Source organism: Giraffa tippelskirchi, chromosome 2, assembly GCF_054371585.1.
Source record: "Giraffa tippelskirchi isolate mGirTip1 chromosome 2, T2T-mGirTip1v1.2.pri, whole genome shotgun sequence".
NCBI lineage: Eukaryota > Metazoa > Chordata > Mammalia > Artiodactyla > Giraffidae > Giraffa > Giraffa tippelskirchi.
In genome coordinates, this window is record NC_137276.1 from 101,841,130 (window position 1) to 101,856,705 (window position 15,576).

The 15,576-nt window shown below is 40.7% G+C and overlaps 1 protein-coding gene across 5 annotated transcripts in view; it reads left to right on the forward strand.

Annotated features, from left to right (window-relative positions):
* ACAD11 (acyl-CoA dehydrogenase family member 11) overlaps positions 1 to 15,576 on the forward strand; it is a 136,742-nt gene that overhangs the window by 777 nt on the left and 120,389 nt on the right. The window lies entirely within an intron of this gene.

Here is a 15,576-nt window from a genome sequence, read left to right on the forward strand (position 1 = left end):
TACAAATAGATTTTGCTCTAAAAATAGCATCTTGATAAACACAGAACTATAGAAGCAATCCTGGCTTCCAGAAGAATTAGGTGTGCCACTTACTGACTGGAAATTTAAGTGCTGTGGTACATGAACTCTTTGATGACTAGTTTCATAACCTATAATAAATACTTGCCTGCTCTGCATAATCCTGATAAATGAAGTAATATAAATGAAAGGGCTTAATGTTGTAACAGCACTGTTTACCAGTGGCCTTATCACAGGGGTTTATATTCCTTGCCTACTGATTTCAGAGAAATTAAAAATAGTGGAAAGATGATGGATCAGAGAGGGTTTGACGGTGTAAAATTAAAAAGCACCATGTGGCATTCCCTAGCTGTCCAGTGGTTAAGACAGCGCTTTCACTGCTGGGGCCATGCAGTGGCCTAATTAAACAACAACCAAAAAATAAAAGGCACTGTGTCATAAAGATATTATAAGATGAAGCAGCAGGTGGGATAAAAAATGTCAGAGGTTTCTAGCCTGAAGCCTTGTGTTGTAAACAAGCTAATAGATCAAAGTTCAAATCGGCTATGGCAATGTGGACAAGTTATTTAACTCTTTTGAGCATTGAATCCTCCTTTGGCAAAGTGGAGATAATATTTATCTCCTAGGGTTGTTTGAGAATTATCTAACTGAGAGTTAATTCTGAATTAAGTTGAATGTTAAATCAGAATTGTGCTTGATAAATGGAATAACTAGTATAAAACCAGTTAGATAGATAGATAGATAGTATAGAACTATCCCCACAGAGACTACACATTTATTTCCAGGACACGTTGAAAAGTTTATAAAAATTGAAGACATGTTAGGCCACAAAAGAAGTTTCAAAAATTCAAAAATGTCATTCTTAAAAAAAAAAAAAATCAGAATATAAATGCCAAAAGTTTAGAAATCAACAGAGGATAGCTAATGAACACATTTTAGAAACTAATTGATATACAAATTAAAGAGCCAATAATCTACAGAAAATAATGGAATTTATCAAAGTTCAGCAGGCAAAAATCAATTGAATTTCTCAACTTTAGCAACAAAAATGTAAAGATACAAATTTCAGAAAGATGAAATTATTAAGACCATCAGAAATATAATTTTCTCAAACATTAATAAAGTATTTGCAAGACCTTTGTAGAGGAAATTATAAAACTATTAGAACCTTAGAACTAAATACAACGAAAGATGCCATGTTCATGAATAGGAGAATTCAGAATGGTTTGTTTCTCTTTTTTTTCCCATGTATAGATTCAGTGCAATGACACTCACAGTCTTAATTTTTCCCCTAATTTGAAAAACTACTCTTAAATTTTATGTGTAAGAGCAAAGGGCTAAAAATAAAGGAAAATACCCCTGAGGAAGAACAAAGTGGGAAATGTGAATTAAGATGGCTGATTTTTTCACAGAGATAGACAAATCAATAAAACAGAAGAGAGAATCCACAAAAAGACCCACGTATTTATAGAACTTTGACATATGACAGTGCTGACACTGAGAATCAGTCTTTGGAGAGTTGGAGGGAGAAGAGATTTTTCAGTAAATTATACAGGGATAATTATTATGTATATGAAAAAAATTGAAATTCGACCCTTTCCTTACTCTACCTCACTCAGTTCCAGGTGGATTACAGAGAAATGGTAAAGGCAAAACTATAAACATTTGGGGACTTCCCTGGTGGTCCAGTGGTTAAGAATCCATGTTGCAGTGCAAGGAACACTGGTTCAGTCCTTGGTGCAGGAAGTTCCCACATGCCTCAGAACAACTGAGCCAAAGCACCACAACTACTGAGCCTGTGCTCCAGCACCCAGAAGCCACAACTACTGAGCCTGCAACAAAGAGTAGCCCCCCACTCACCACAACTAGAGAAAGCCCATGTGCAGCAGCAAAGACCCACCACAGTTAAAAAATAAATAATAAAAAAATAATCTCTTAAACTATAAACATTTGAAAGACATATAGAAGCTCTTTAGACTGTGGAGTAGAGAATAAAGTCTAAAAAGACAAAAGTGCAAACTGTGAAGGAAATGATTGGAAGAATCCTTAAAATGAAATTATAGATGAAAATATTTTCAATGTATAGAATGGATAAAAGATTAACCGCTAGAACATATGAAAAACTGCAATAGCTCAACAGAAAAATGGGCAGAAGACTTGAAGATACTCAGCCTCATTGCACTGTAATAATTGGGGAAATGCAAATTAAAATCACAAGGTACCATCTCATAGCATAATTTTTGACTTAAAAAAAAATCTGATAATATCAAGCAGAATATGAGATAACAGGGACTCATCCACTGTTGGTGAGGATGGCACCCTGATGCTGGGAAAGATTGAGGGCGGAGGAGAAGGAGTCGACGGAGGATGAGATGATTGGATAGCATCACCGACTCAACGAACATGAGTTTGGGCAAACTCGGGGCAATAGTGAAGGACAGGGAAGCCTGGCAAGCTGCAGTACATAGGGTCACAAAGAGACATGATTTAGTGACTGAACAACAACACAACAACCTTGTAAAACAATTTGGCACAATCTTGTAAAGATGAAATGGGAATATATACATGCTGTGTGACAAAGCATTTCTATTCCTAGTTGAATACGCCTGAGGAATTCTTGTACTAGGGTATCAGGAGATAATCTACAAAAATCTTTGCACTGTTTATAATAGTAAAAATACAGTAATAAAATTCATCAATTAAAGAATGGATGAATAAATTGTAGTATATTCACATGAAGAAACACCATACAACAGGTAAAATTATTCAACTGCAGCTATATACAACAACACAGAAATAAAAACTGGGCAAATAAACAGTATATTGTTTAAGAGGATAAACTTCAAGGGAATGATAAATGTAAAAATCAAGACGTAGTTTCTCTGAAGAGAGAGACAGGAAATTCTCTGGTGGTCCAGTGGTTAGGACACAATGCTCTCACTGAGGTGGCTCAGGTTTGATCCCTCGTTGGGGAACTAAGATCTTGTAAGCCATGTGGTGCACACAAAAAGCAAAAATAAAAAATGAAGGGAAGGATACACAGACGGCTTTAGAGATGGTAATTTTTTCTTTCTTAAATTGCATAGTGAGAACACTGGTATTTGTTCTGTTACTGTTCTTTTAAATATTTTTTACCTGTGCAAAATTTATTTTTAGAATTCAGTTCAATTCAGTCACTCAGTCGTGTCCAACTCTTTGCGACCTCATGAACTGCGACACACCAGGCCTCCCTGTCCATCACCAACTCCCAGAATCCACTCAAACCCATGTCCACTGAGTCGGTGATGCCATCCAACCGTCTCATCCTCTGTCGTCCCCTTCTCCTCCTGCCCTCAATCTTTCCCAGCATCAGGGTCTTTTCTAATGAGTCAGCTCTTCTCATCAGGTGGCCAAAGTATTGGAGTTTCAGCTTCAGCATCAGTCCTACCAATGAATATTCAGGACTGATCTCCTTTAGGATGGATTGATTGGATCTCCTTGAAGTCCAAGGGACTCTCAAGAGTCTTCTCCAACACCACAGTTCAAAAGCATCAATTCTGTGGCACTCAGCTTTCTTCACCGTCCAACTCTCACATCCATACATGACCACTGGAAAAACAGCCTTGGCTAGATGGACCTTGTTGGCAAAGTAATGTGTCTGCTTTTTAATATGCTGTCTAGGTTGGTCATAACTTTCCTTCCAAGGAGTAAGCGTCTTTTAATTTCATGGCTGCAATCACCATCTGCAGTGATTTTGGAGCCCAGAAAAATAAAGTCAGCCACTGTTTCTGCTGTTTCCCCATCTATTTCCCATGAAGTGATGGGACCAGATGCCATGATCTTAGTTTTCTGAACGCTGAGCTTTAAGCCAACTTTTTCCCTCTCCTCTTTCACTTTCATCAAGAGGCTCTTTAGTTCTACACTTTCTGCCATAAGGGTGGTGTCATCTGCATATCTGAGGTTATTGATATTTCACCTGGCAATCTTGATTCCAGCTTGTGCTTCCTCCAGCCCAGCGTTTCTCATGATGTAGTCTGCATATAAGTTAAATAAGCAGGGTGACAATATACAGCCTTGACGTACTCCTTTTCCGATTTGGAACCAGTCTGTTCTATGTCCAGTTCTAACTGTTGCTTCCTGACCTGCATACAGGTTTCTCAAGAGGCAGGTCAGGTGGTCTGGTATGCCCATCTCTTTCAGAATTTTCCACAGTTTATTGTGATCCACACAGTAAAAGGCTTTGTATACCAAAGCTTTTAAAGCAGAAATAAAACAGTCAATAAAGCAGAAATAGGTGTTTTTCTGGTACTCTTGCTTTTTCCATGATCCATCGGATGTTGGCAATTTGATCTCTGGTTCCTCTGCCTTTTCTAAAACCAGCTTGAACATCTGGAAGTTCACGGTTCACGTATTGCTGAAGCCTGGCTTGGAGAATCTTGAGCATTACTTTACTAGCGTGTGAGGTGAGTGCAATTGTGCGGTAGTTTGAGCATTCTTTGGCATTGCCTTTCTTTGGGATTGGGATGAGAACTGACCTTTTCCAGTCCTGTGGCCACTGCTGAGTTTTCCAAATTTGCTGGCATATCGAGTGCAGCACTTGCACAGCATCATCTTTCAGGATTTGAAATAGCTCAACTGGAATTCCATCACCTCCACTAGCTTTGTTCATAGTGATGCTTCCCCATTTGACTTTACATTCCAGGATGTCTGGCTCTAGGTGAATGATCATACCATCATGATTATCTGAATCATGAAGATCTTTTTGTACCATTCTTCTGTGTATTCTTGCCACCTCTTCTTAATATCTTCTGCTTCTGTTAGGTCCCTACTATTTCTGTCCTACATTGAGCCCATCTTTGCATGAAGTGTTCCCTTGGTATCTCTAATTTTCTTTTTCTTTCTTTTTTTTTTTTATAAATTTATTTATTTTAGTTGGGGGCTAATTACTTGACAATATTGTAATAGTTTTTGCCATACATTGACATGAATCAGCCATGGCTTTACATGTGTTCCCCTTCCTGGACCCCCCACCCACCTCCCTCCCCATCCCATCCCTCTGGGTCATCCCATTGCCCCGGCCCTGAGCCTTTGTCTCATGCATCGAACGTGGAATGGTGTTCTGTTTCACATATGATAATATACATGTTTCAATGCTATTCTCCCAGAACGTCCCACCCTCACCTTCTCCCTCAGAGTCCATAAAATTGTTCTATGCATCTGTGTCTCTTATTCTGTCTTGCATATAGGGTTATCGTTACCATCTTTCAAATTCCATATATATGCATTAGTATACTGTATTGTTGTTTTTCTTTCTGGCTTACTTCACTCTGTATAATGGGCTCAGTTTCATCCATCTCAGTAGAACCGATTCAAATGTATTTGTTTTAATGGCTGAGTAATATTCCATTGTGTATATGTACCACAGCTTCCTTATCCATTCGTCTGCTGATGGACATCTAGGTTGCTTCCATGTCCTGGCTATTGTAAACAGTGCTGCGATGAACATTGGGGTACATGCGTCTCTTTCAATTCTGGTTTCCTCGGTGTGTATGCCCAGCAGTGGGATTGCTGGGTCATATGGCAGTTCTATTCCCAGTTTTTTAAGGAATCTCCACACTGTTCTCCATAGTGGCTGTACTAGTTTGCATTCCCACCAACAGTGTAAGAGGGTTCCCTTTTCTCCACACCCTCTCCAGCATTTATTGCTTGTAGACTTTTGGATAGCAGCCATTCTGACTGGTGTGAAATGATACCTCATTGTGGTTTTGATTTGCATTTCTCTGATAATGAGTGATGTTGGGCATCTTTTCATGTGTTTGTTAGCCATCTGTATGTCTTCTTTGGAGAAATGTCTGTTTAGTTCTTTGGCCCATTTTTTGATTGGGTCGTTTATTTTTCTGGAATTCAGCTGCAGAAGTTGCTTGTATATTTTTGAGATTAATTGTTTGTCTGTTGCTTCGTTTGCTATTATTTTCTCCCATTCTGAAGGCTGTCTTTTCACCTTGCTTATAGTTTCCTTTGTTGTGCAAAAGCTTTTAATTTTAATTAGGTCCCATTTGTTTATTTTTGCTTTTATTTCCAATATTCTGGGAGGTGCGTCATGGAGGATCCTGCTGTGGTTTATGTCGGAGAGTGTTTTGCCTATGTTTTCCTCTAGGAGTTTTATAGTTTCTGGTCTTACGTTTAGATCTTTAATCCATTTTGAGTTTATTTTTGTGTATGGTGTTAGGAAGTGTTCTAGTTTCATTCTTTTACAGGTGGTTGACCAGTTTTCCCAGCACCACTTGTTAAAGAGATTGTCTTTTCTCCATTGTGTATTCTTGCCTCCTTTGTCGAAGGCCCATCAGACAGCCATTTTGCTTTTGCATTTCTTTTTCTTGGGGATGGTCTTGATTCCTGTCTCCTGTACAATGTCACTAACCTCCGTCCATAGTTCATCATGCACTCTGTCTATCTTATCTAGTCCCTTAAATCTATTTCTCGCTTCCACTGTATAGTCATAAGGGATTTGATTTAGGTCATACCTAATTTTTAGAATTAGCAAAGTTTAAATCATATTAGAAGTAAAAATATTTTGACTTAAACAATAATGAAGATGTTGTATAACTTGATACAACAAACCCTATGATTTCCAGGTATGTGTATATTATGTGCCTGGCGCTGCTTCAGTCACTGGGAATTTAACCAAAAAAAAGATCTTGCCTTTTTGGAACCTGCATTCTCTTTGGAGAAGACAGACGATAAATAAAATCACTCTAAATATTACAGTGTGTGAGAAAGTGATGTGTATTATGGAGAGAAACAAAGGAGAATAGGAAATATTTAGGAGGGGGAAGCAGAAAGGCCTCAGGGAGAAGGTGGCTTTCATCAAAGAGAGATAGGGATGTAAGCCTTGTAGCTATCTGGAGAAAGACTATTCCAGACAGAGGGAAGAACAGGGGCTCTGAAGGGGGAGTGTGCCCAGTGGGTGGAGAGAATACAAGCCAATGTGCCTGTAGTTGCATAACAAGGGCAGAAAAAGTTCTGTTGTCTCTTATAAGGGCTTTGGCCTTTACTCTAGCTGACACTCTTCCCAGGTGGTGCTAGTGGTAAAGAACCTGCCTGTCAATGCAGGAAATGAAAGAGACACAGGTTCGATCCCTGGGTCAGGGAGATCCCCTGGAAAAGGGAATGGCAACCCACTCCAGTATTCTTGCCTGGAAAATCCCATGGACAGAGTAGCCTGGTGGGCTACAGTCCAAAGGGCCACAAGGAGTCAGACATGACTGAGTGACTAAGCACACAAAGTTAGCTGAGATCATGAGAGATTAGGGATTCAGGGGCAGAGGAAGGAAGTGATTTTTTTTTTTTAAATAGAATCTCTTTGCCTATTTAAACAGAATCTGATTGCCTATTATGTTTGACTGAAGGAGGCAAACGAAAGGAGACCAGTTTGGAGTGCACTGTGATGACCCAGTAGAGAGGAACTAGTGGTATGGACCAGGGTGGTAATGTAGGATAGGTGCAAAGTGGTCATATTCTGGATTTATTTTGGAGGATTTGTAACTGATCAGATGGTGGGATATGAAAGAAAAAGAAGAGGAAACCAACAGTATTCCATTTTTGTCTTGGCACCTGGAAGGATGGATTTATCATGCAATGAAGTAGAGATGACTGTAGACAATCAGATTGGAAAGGAAATATCAGGAACTTGGTTTTGGAATGTTGAGTTTCAAGATGCGTTTTAGACATGGGAATGGATATGTAATAGTAAGCAGGCAGATATATGAATCAAGAGGCCAGAACAAAGATCTAAACTAGCCACATACATTTGGAAGTCACTGAGATAGAGAAGGTATTTAAAGCCATGAGATCATAAAGCTTACCTAGAAGATGAGTCTACATAAAGAGAAGGTCTACGAACTTATCCCCAGGAATCCCAGTATTAAGAATTGAAGAATTAAGGAGACACACACAACAGAGTCTCGAAAGGGGTGGCCCAATAGGGGGAAACCATGATCTGATACCATAGCAGTACTAGTGACCTTGAAAAAAGCCACTTCACTGGAAAGATAGGAATGAAAGCTTGATTGAAATGGGTTCATGAGAAAATAGGAGAGGAGGAATTGGAGCAAACAGTGTAAGCATTTTGAGTTTAAACTCCTTACTCTAACGGGGGAAATAAATGTTTTATGTAGAGGGGGAAGTGGGGTCAAGAGAAGTCTTTAAAAAAAGAAAAAGGCAGCATATTTGTATGCTGATGGCAGTGATCCAAAACAGAACAAAAAATCTGTGGAAGAGAGAAGGCTAGAATGAAGTCCTTGAGTAGACAAGAGTAGAATGGGATCTAATTCACAAGAGAGGAATTGTCCCTAGAAAGAAATGTAGACATTCTCCTACAGACTCTGCAGGGAAGAGAGAGATGGATATGGGTGGATATAGATGGATATAGGTGCTTCTATGCCATAGAAATCTTGTGGAAGTAATCTTGTGAAAGTTCTCACCTGATTGTTCACATTTTCTCTGTGAAATATGAAGCTAGATAATCAGCTGAGTGAAAATGGTGGAAGAAAGTGTTGGAGGTTTGAAGGAAGAGGAGGAATTGTGAAATAGTCATCTAAGAGCATGGGAAATGAATGAAAGGACTAAGGAAGTATATTATGATTGCAGCATGGTTCACTTTGAGGTTCATAGTCATGAATTCGAAGTAAGGGTAGTTATTTTAGTAGGTATTATCGATCCTTTCCCCAGATTCTCTTGGGTTGCTTTTTACTGTTTCCATATGTACCCTGATTTGGTGGCTTGGGCTTCCAGTAGCCAGCACATATGGCTCTTTTACAGACTGTCCTTGCCTTCTGGAGCCTCTTTTTGCCCTGAATGTTGTAGTGCCCAAGGTGGCTCTTAACCAGTGATTCATGGGTTCAGGAGTATGAAATTCCCACTATTTTTGAGAGTACCTTACACTGTACCTTACAGTGTACCTTACACTGTAGAGTCCCCTCCTTACCATGAAATCAAGCTGAAGTTACCCTCTAAGGAACTTTGTCTCAGATCATAATTTTGCTTAGCATTCTCCCCTTCCCTGACCTGCTTCTCTCAATTCCTTACTGGTTTCCTAAGCATTTCCTTACTAAGTCATTTGCGCACACATCTCTCAGGATCTGCTTCTAGTGGACCTAACCTAAACAATAATTATGGCTGTGTGTTTCTTTCTCCAGCTACATTCAGTTATATGAATTCAGGCAAGCAGTTGGATTTAACCAGGGTGGGGGACTCCAAGCAAACAACATGAAGTAAGAGAGGGCAAGTGTATTAAAGATGTATTCAAGGGAGTACTTACGTAACTGATCATCAAATTTCAGCTTCTTAAGGATGGATATCATGGGGAAAGGGGGGAACTGAAGGCCATGAAAAGGTAGTATGATTAATGGTTGGTAGGTAGGTTCAGGGATCAAAGAATTGTTGAAATTGAGGTACTAGGTGTGTGAGTGAAAAGAGGTTATAATCAGAGTTAGAAATGCTTAAAAAATAGGATAATGCCATGCTTGAGTTGTTGATATTGGTAAGATATAAGGTGTGTCCCAGGGCTTTCCAGGTGGTGCTAGTGGTAAAGAACCCGCCTGCCAATGCAGGAGACATAAGAGATGCTGGTTCGATCCCTGGCTCAAGAAGATCCCCTGGAGGAGGGCATGGCAACCCACTCCAGTATTTTTGCCTGGAGAGTTCCATGGACCTAGGAGCCTGGGAGTCTACAGTCTATAGGGTCGCAAAGAATCAGACATGATTGAAGCGACTTACCACCACTACCACCACGGTGTGTCCCATAGAATGAGTGACAGGTAGTATAACCTCTGGAGGTGAGAATTCAAGGAACTGATAGGCCTAAGAAAGAATATCTTTATGGATTTTGATGCCATTAATAATTAGGATGGGGGTAGAGTTTTTGCCACCTGATACCAAGAGCCAGCTTATTAGAAGACCCTGATGCTGGGAAAGATTGAAGGCAGGAGGAGAGGAGGACGACAGAGAATGAGATGGTTGGACGGCATCACCAACTCAATGGACATGAGTTTGAGCAAGCTCTGGAAGATGTTGAAAGACAGGAAAGTCTGGCGTGCTGCAGTCCTTGGGTTCGCAAAGAGTCAGACATGACTGTGCGACTGAACAACAAAGTTAGTAAGAGTGAAAATCCTTAGGCATTGTAGGAGAATGATCTTTGAATTCGTGGGTGACTGCAACAAGAATGGGTAGAGGGTGGCAGAGTCTCTTTGACATGAAATTCAAAGCTGGGGGAGAGGTGTTTAGACAGAATGGAGGGCAGAGAGCCTAGAACTGGCAATGAGTATCAAGGACACAGACTCCATTTCCAGGTCACTGGATGAGTGATGTGGGGCAAAATCTACCACATAAGAGACAAGGGAAACAGGATCCTCATAGAACATTCAGGTTTTAGTTAGAGCAAGAAGGTGAAGGGTCCCTTTGGAGAAGAGATTGGAGCTGTATGTGACTGTGGTGCTGAAAGATAGTGAGTTCCAGGGTGCACAATGTAAAGGTGTTAGGAGTTGGGGGCATGAGGGTCGGAGTGAGAGAAGAAGACTAAATGAGGACTGTATAGAGCCTTATGGGAATTAGAATGCAGCAGATACGTGGTGACATGCTGGGAGCCAGCTCACGAGATCCTACTCATGACAAGGTCATGAGGAGAAGGCCTGACGAGCAAGGCAACTCAGGCCTCAGAGATTCCCACCCATGACAAGGTCATGAGGAGAAGACCTGATGAGCAAGACAACTCAGGCCTCAGGGGTTTCAAAAAAGCTGCCTCGGCACTCACCTTGAAGATGATATCTATCTTTCTGATGCTTGCTATAATAAACCTCTCCCTAATTTCTGTGACTTAGGCAGAAGACCTTCCCTGATCTTTTCCCAAACAGATCAATTTAAAACTTTAATCAACATGCCCCCCGAACGGTGGCACCCTATAAGATTATCCATGATAAAGAGTATTTTAATCTAAACTCCTCTTGCTAGCATATTAGTTTGTTTGATAAATGTGCCTGTGCCTTTGGAGCTAATGTGCATGACTGCTCCTTAGCAATAAACAGCATTGAGAGCCTGAACACACAAAAAGTCCCAATGGGCGCAGAACCCTTCGTGGGGGAGAAAGCCTATTGGAAAACATAAGAAATATTACTTTATGAAACTGTTATTCAGTATATATTTACTTGCTATGTTTTTGCTCTTAACGTGCTTAGCCTATATAAAAAAAGTATAATAGTTAGAGACTTATATAAATAAAGGTTTAGCCTTAATATAAATAATAAGACAATTGTTCATCTAGCTGGTGATTTTTGCTCAAGAACTGACCTTTGTGCTACATTGTTTCAGCTTGCTGTACCATGACTTTATGGGACCACATTCTTTTCTGTTAGGCTCAAGGCATAAGATAGATTATAAAAAACAGGTTTTACTTTGAAACCTTGAGTTAATGAATCTTCTCCTTGTCATAACCTACTGTGCCTGATACAAGAATACTTTTACAAAAAGTGTTCTGGCTGATCAACCCTTATCAATAAAGAGTCATAAGATGTTAGCAGGCCCCCGGGCCAGAAGATGAGGTAAACAACATGAGACTTTCGTAGCTAAGGTATAAAACGGTATCCTGGTTTCAATGAAGATCAAAAACTGCTGACCTGTTGAGCTAATTTGGCATGACTCTACATTTTACATCTTCCTCTATGTACAACTAAAGATATAAAAGCTCCTTTTGAAAAATAAAGCTAAGAGATGCTGACGCTGCTTCACACCTGCCTAGTCTCGCTGTGTTTTCTCTTCCCTTTGCCGACGCCGTCCATCCTGAGGGAACCCCTGGACCAGCTTGAGCAGGACTCCGGCAGTGACATGAGCATGTAGGTCTTTTTTTTTTTTGATAACATAAACAGAGATAAAGAGCATAATGAGACCAGTCCTGGTGGTTTTAACACAGCAGTGCTATGAGTGATGGTAAGTAGGAAGGGATAGGTGTTTGGGAATGGGGATAGACAGTCTTATTCTAAGTTCAGTTCAGTTCAGTCACTCAGTCGTGTCCGACTCTGCGACCCCATGAATCGCAGCATGCGAGGCCTCCCTGTCCATCACCATCTCCCGGATTTTACCCAAACCCATGTCCATCGTGTCGGTGATGCCATCCAACCATCTCATCCTCTGTCATCCCCTTCTCCTCCTGCCCCCAATCCTTTCCAGCATTAGGGTCTTTTCCAGTGAGTCAACTCTTCGCATGAGGTGGCCAAAGTGTTGGAGTTTCAGCTTCAACATCAGTCCTTCCAATGAACACCCAGGACTGATCTCCTTTAGGATGTACTGGTTGGATCTTCTTGCAGTCCCAGGGACTCTCAAGAGTCTTCTCCAACACCACAGTTCAAAAACATCAATTCTTCAGCGCTCAGCTTTCTTCACAGTCCAACTCTCACATCCATATATGACCACTGGAAAAACCATAGCCTTGACGAGATGGACCTTTGTTGCAAAATAATGTCTCTGCTTTTAAATATGCTATCTAGGTTGGTCATTACCTTCCTTCCAAGGAGTAAGTATCTTTTAATTTCATGGCTGCAATCACCATCAGCAGTGATTTTGGAGCCCAAAAAAATAAAGTCTGATACGGTTTCCTCTGTTTCCCCAGCTATTTCCCATGAAGTGATGGGACCGGATGCCATCATCTTAGATTTCTGAATGTTGAGCTTTAAGCCAACTTTTTCACTCTCTTCTTTCACTTTCATCAAGAGGCTCTTTAGTTCTTCTTCGCTTTCTGCCATAAGGGTGGTGTCATCTGCATATCTGAGGTTATTGATATTTCTCCCAGCAATCTTGATTCCAGTTTGTGTTTCTTCCAGCCCAGTGTTTCTCATGAGGTAGTCTGCATATAAGTTAAATAAGCAGGGTGACAATATACAGCCTTGACGTACTCCTTTTCCTATTTGGAACCAGTCTGTTGTTCCATGTCCAGTTCTAACTGTTGCTTCCTGACCTGTATACAGGTTTCTCAAGAGACAGGTCAGATGGTCTGGTATTCGCATCTCTTGAAGAATTTTCCACAGTTTATTGTGATCCACACAGTCAAAGGCTTTGGTATAGTCAATAAAGCAGAAATAGATGTTTTTCTGGAACTCTCTTGCTTTTTCGATGATCCAGCGGATGTTGGCAATTTGATCTCTGGTTCCTCTGCCTTTTCTAAAATCAGCTTGAACATCTGGAAGTTAACGGTTCGCGTATTGCTGAAGCCTGGCTTGGAGAATTTTGAGCATTACTTTACTAGCGTGTGAGATGAGTGCAATTGTGTGGTAGTTTGAGCATTCTTTGGCATTGCCTTTCTTTGGGATTGGAATGAAAACTGACCTTTTCCAGTCCTGTGGCCACTGCTGAGTTTTCTAGATTTGCTGGCATATCAAGTGCAGCACTTTCACAGCATCATCTTTTAGGATTTGAAATAGCTCAACTGGAATTCCATCACCTCCACTAGCTTTGTTCATAGTGATGCTTTCTAAGGCCCACTTGACTTCACATTCCAGGATGTCTGGCTCTAGGTGAGTGATCACACCATCGTGATTATCTGGGTCGTGAAGATCTTTTTTGTACATTTCTTCTGTGTATTCTTGCCACCTCTTCTTAATATCTTCTGCTTCTGTTAGGTCCATACCATTTCTGTCCTTTATCGAGCTCCAAGGTAAGAAAAACCCAAGTAAGATGGTAGGTGCTGCAAGAGGGCATCAGAGGGCAGACACACTGAAACTATAATCACAGAAAACTAGCCAATCCGATCACACGGACCACAGTTTTGTCTATCTCAATGAATCTAAGCCATGCCATGTGGGGCCACCCAAGATGGATGGGTCATAGTGGAGAGGTCTGACAGAATGTGGTCCATTGGAGAAGGGCATGGCAAACCACTTCAGTATTCTTGCCTTGAGAACCCCATGAACAGTATGGAAAGGCAAAAAGATAGGACACTGAAAGATGAACTCCCCAGGTCGGTAGGTGCCCAATATGCTACTGGAGATCAGTGGAGAAATAACTCCAGAAAGAATGATGGGATGGAGCCAAAGCAAAAACAGTACCCAGCTGTGGATGTGACTGGTGATAGAAGCAAAGTCCGATGCTGTAAAGAGCAATATTGCATAGGAACCTGGAGTGTTAGGTCCATGAATCAAGCCAAACTGGAAGTGATCAAACAGGAGATGGCAAGAGTGAATGTCGACATTCTAGGAATCAGCAAACAGAGATGGACTGGAATGGGTGAATTTAACTCAGATGACCATTATATCCACTACTGTGGGCAGGAATCCCTTAGAAGAAATGGAGCAGCCATCATGGTCAACAAAAGAGTCTGAAATGCAGTACTTGGATGCAATCTCAAAAACGACAGAATGATCTCTGTTCGTTTCCAAGGCAAACCATTCAGTATCGTGGTAATCCAAGTCTATGCCCCGACCAGTAATGCTGAAGCAGCTGAACTTGAACGGTTCTATGAAGACCTACAAGACCTTTTAGAACTAACACCCAAAAAAGATGTCCTTTTCATTATAGGGGACTGGAATGCAAAAGTAGGAAGTCAGGAAACACCTGGCGTAACAAGCAAATTTGGCCTTGGAGTATAGAATGAAGCAGGGCAAAGGCTAATAGAGTTTTGCCAAGAGAACACACTGGTCATAGCAAACACCTTCTTCCAACAACACAAGATAAGACTCTACACATGGACATCACCAGATGGTCAACACCGAAATCAGATTGATTATATTCTTTGCCGCCAAAGATGGAGAAGCTCTATACAGTCAGCAAAAACAAGACCGGGAGCTGACTGTGGCTCAGATCATGAACTCCTTATTGCCAAATTCAGACTTAAATTGAAGAAAGTAGGGAAAACCACTAGACCATTCAGGTATGACCTAAATCAAATCTCTTATGGTTATACAGTGGAAGTGACAAATAGATTTAAGGGACTAGATCTGATAGACCAAGTGCCTGATGAACTATGGACAAAGGTTTGTTACATTTTACAGGAGACAGGGATCAAGACCATCCCCTTGGAAAAAAAATGCAAAAAAGCAAAATGGCTGTCTGAGGAGGCCTTACAAATAGCTGTGAAAAGAAGAGAAGCAAAAAGCAAAGGAGAAAAGGAAAGATATTCCCATCTGAATGCAGAGTTCCAAAGAATAGCAAGGAGAGATAAGAAAGCCTTCCTCAGCGATCAATGCAAAGAAATAGAGGAAGACAACAGAATGGGAAATACTAGAGATCTCGTCAAGAAAATTAGAGATACCAAGGGAACATTTCATATTCTAAGTACTCCGAGTTAACTTTTTTTTCCCACAACTGATGCCTATTTAAAAAAGAGCTTTGTGTTTTGACGTGAATAGCACTTTCTAGTTATTTATTATATGGAGAAAGTGAACCTGTATTATTCTCTTTCTCTGTGTGTATTTAAGTATACAGATGTCTATTTGTTGTTTTTGTTCAGTTGCTAAGTCATGTCTGACTCTTTGGGACCCCATGAACTGCAACACTCCAGGCTTTCCTGTCCTTCACTATAGCCCTGAGTTTACTCAA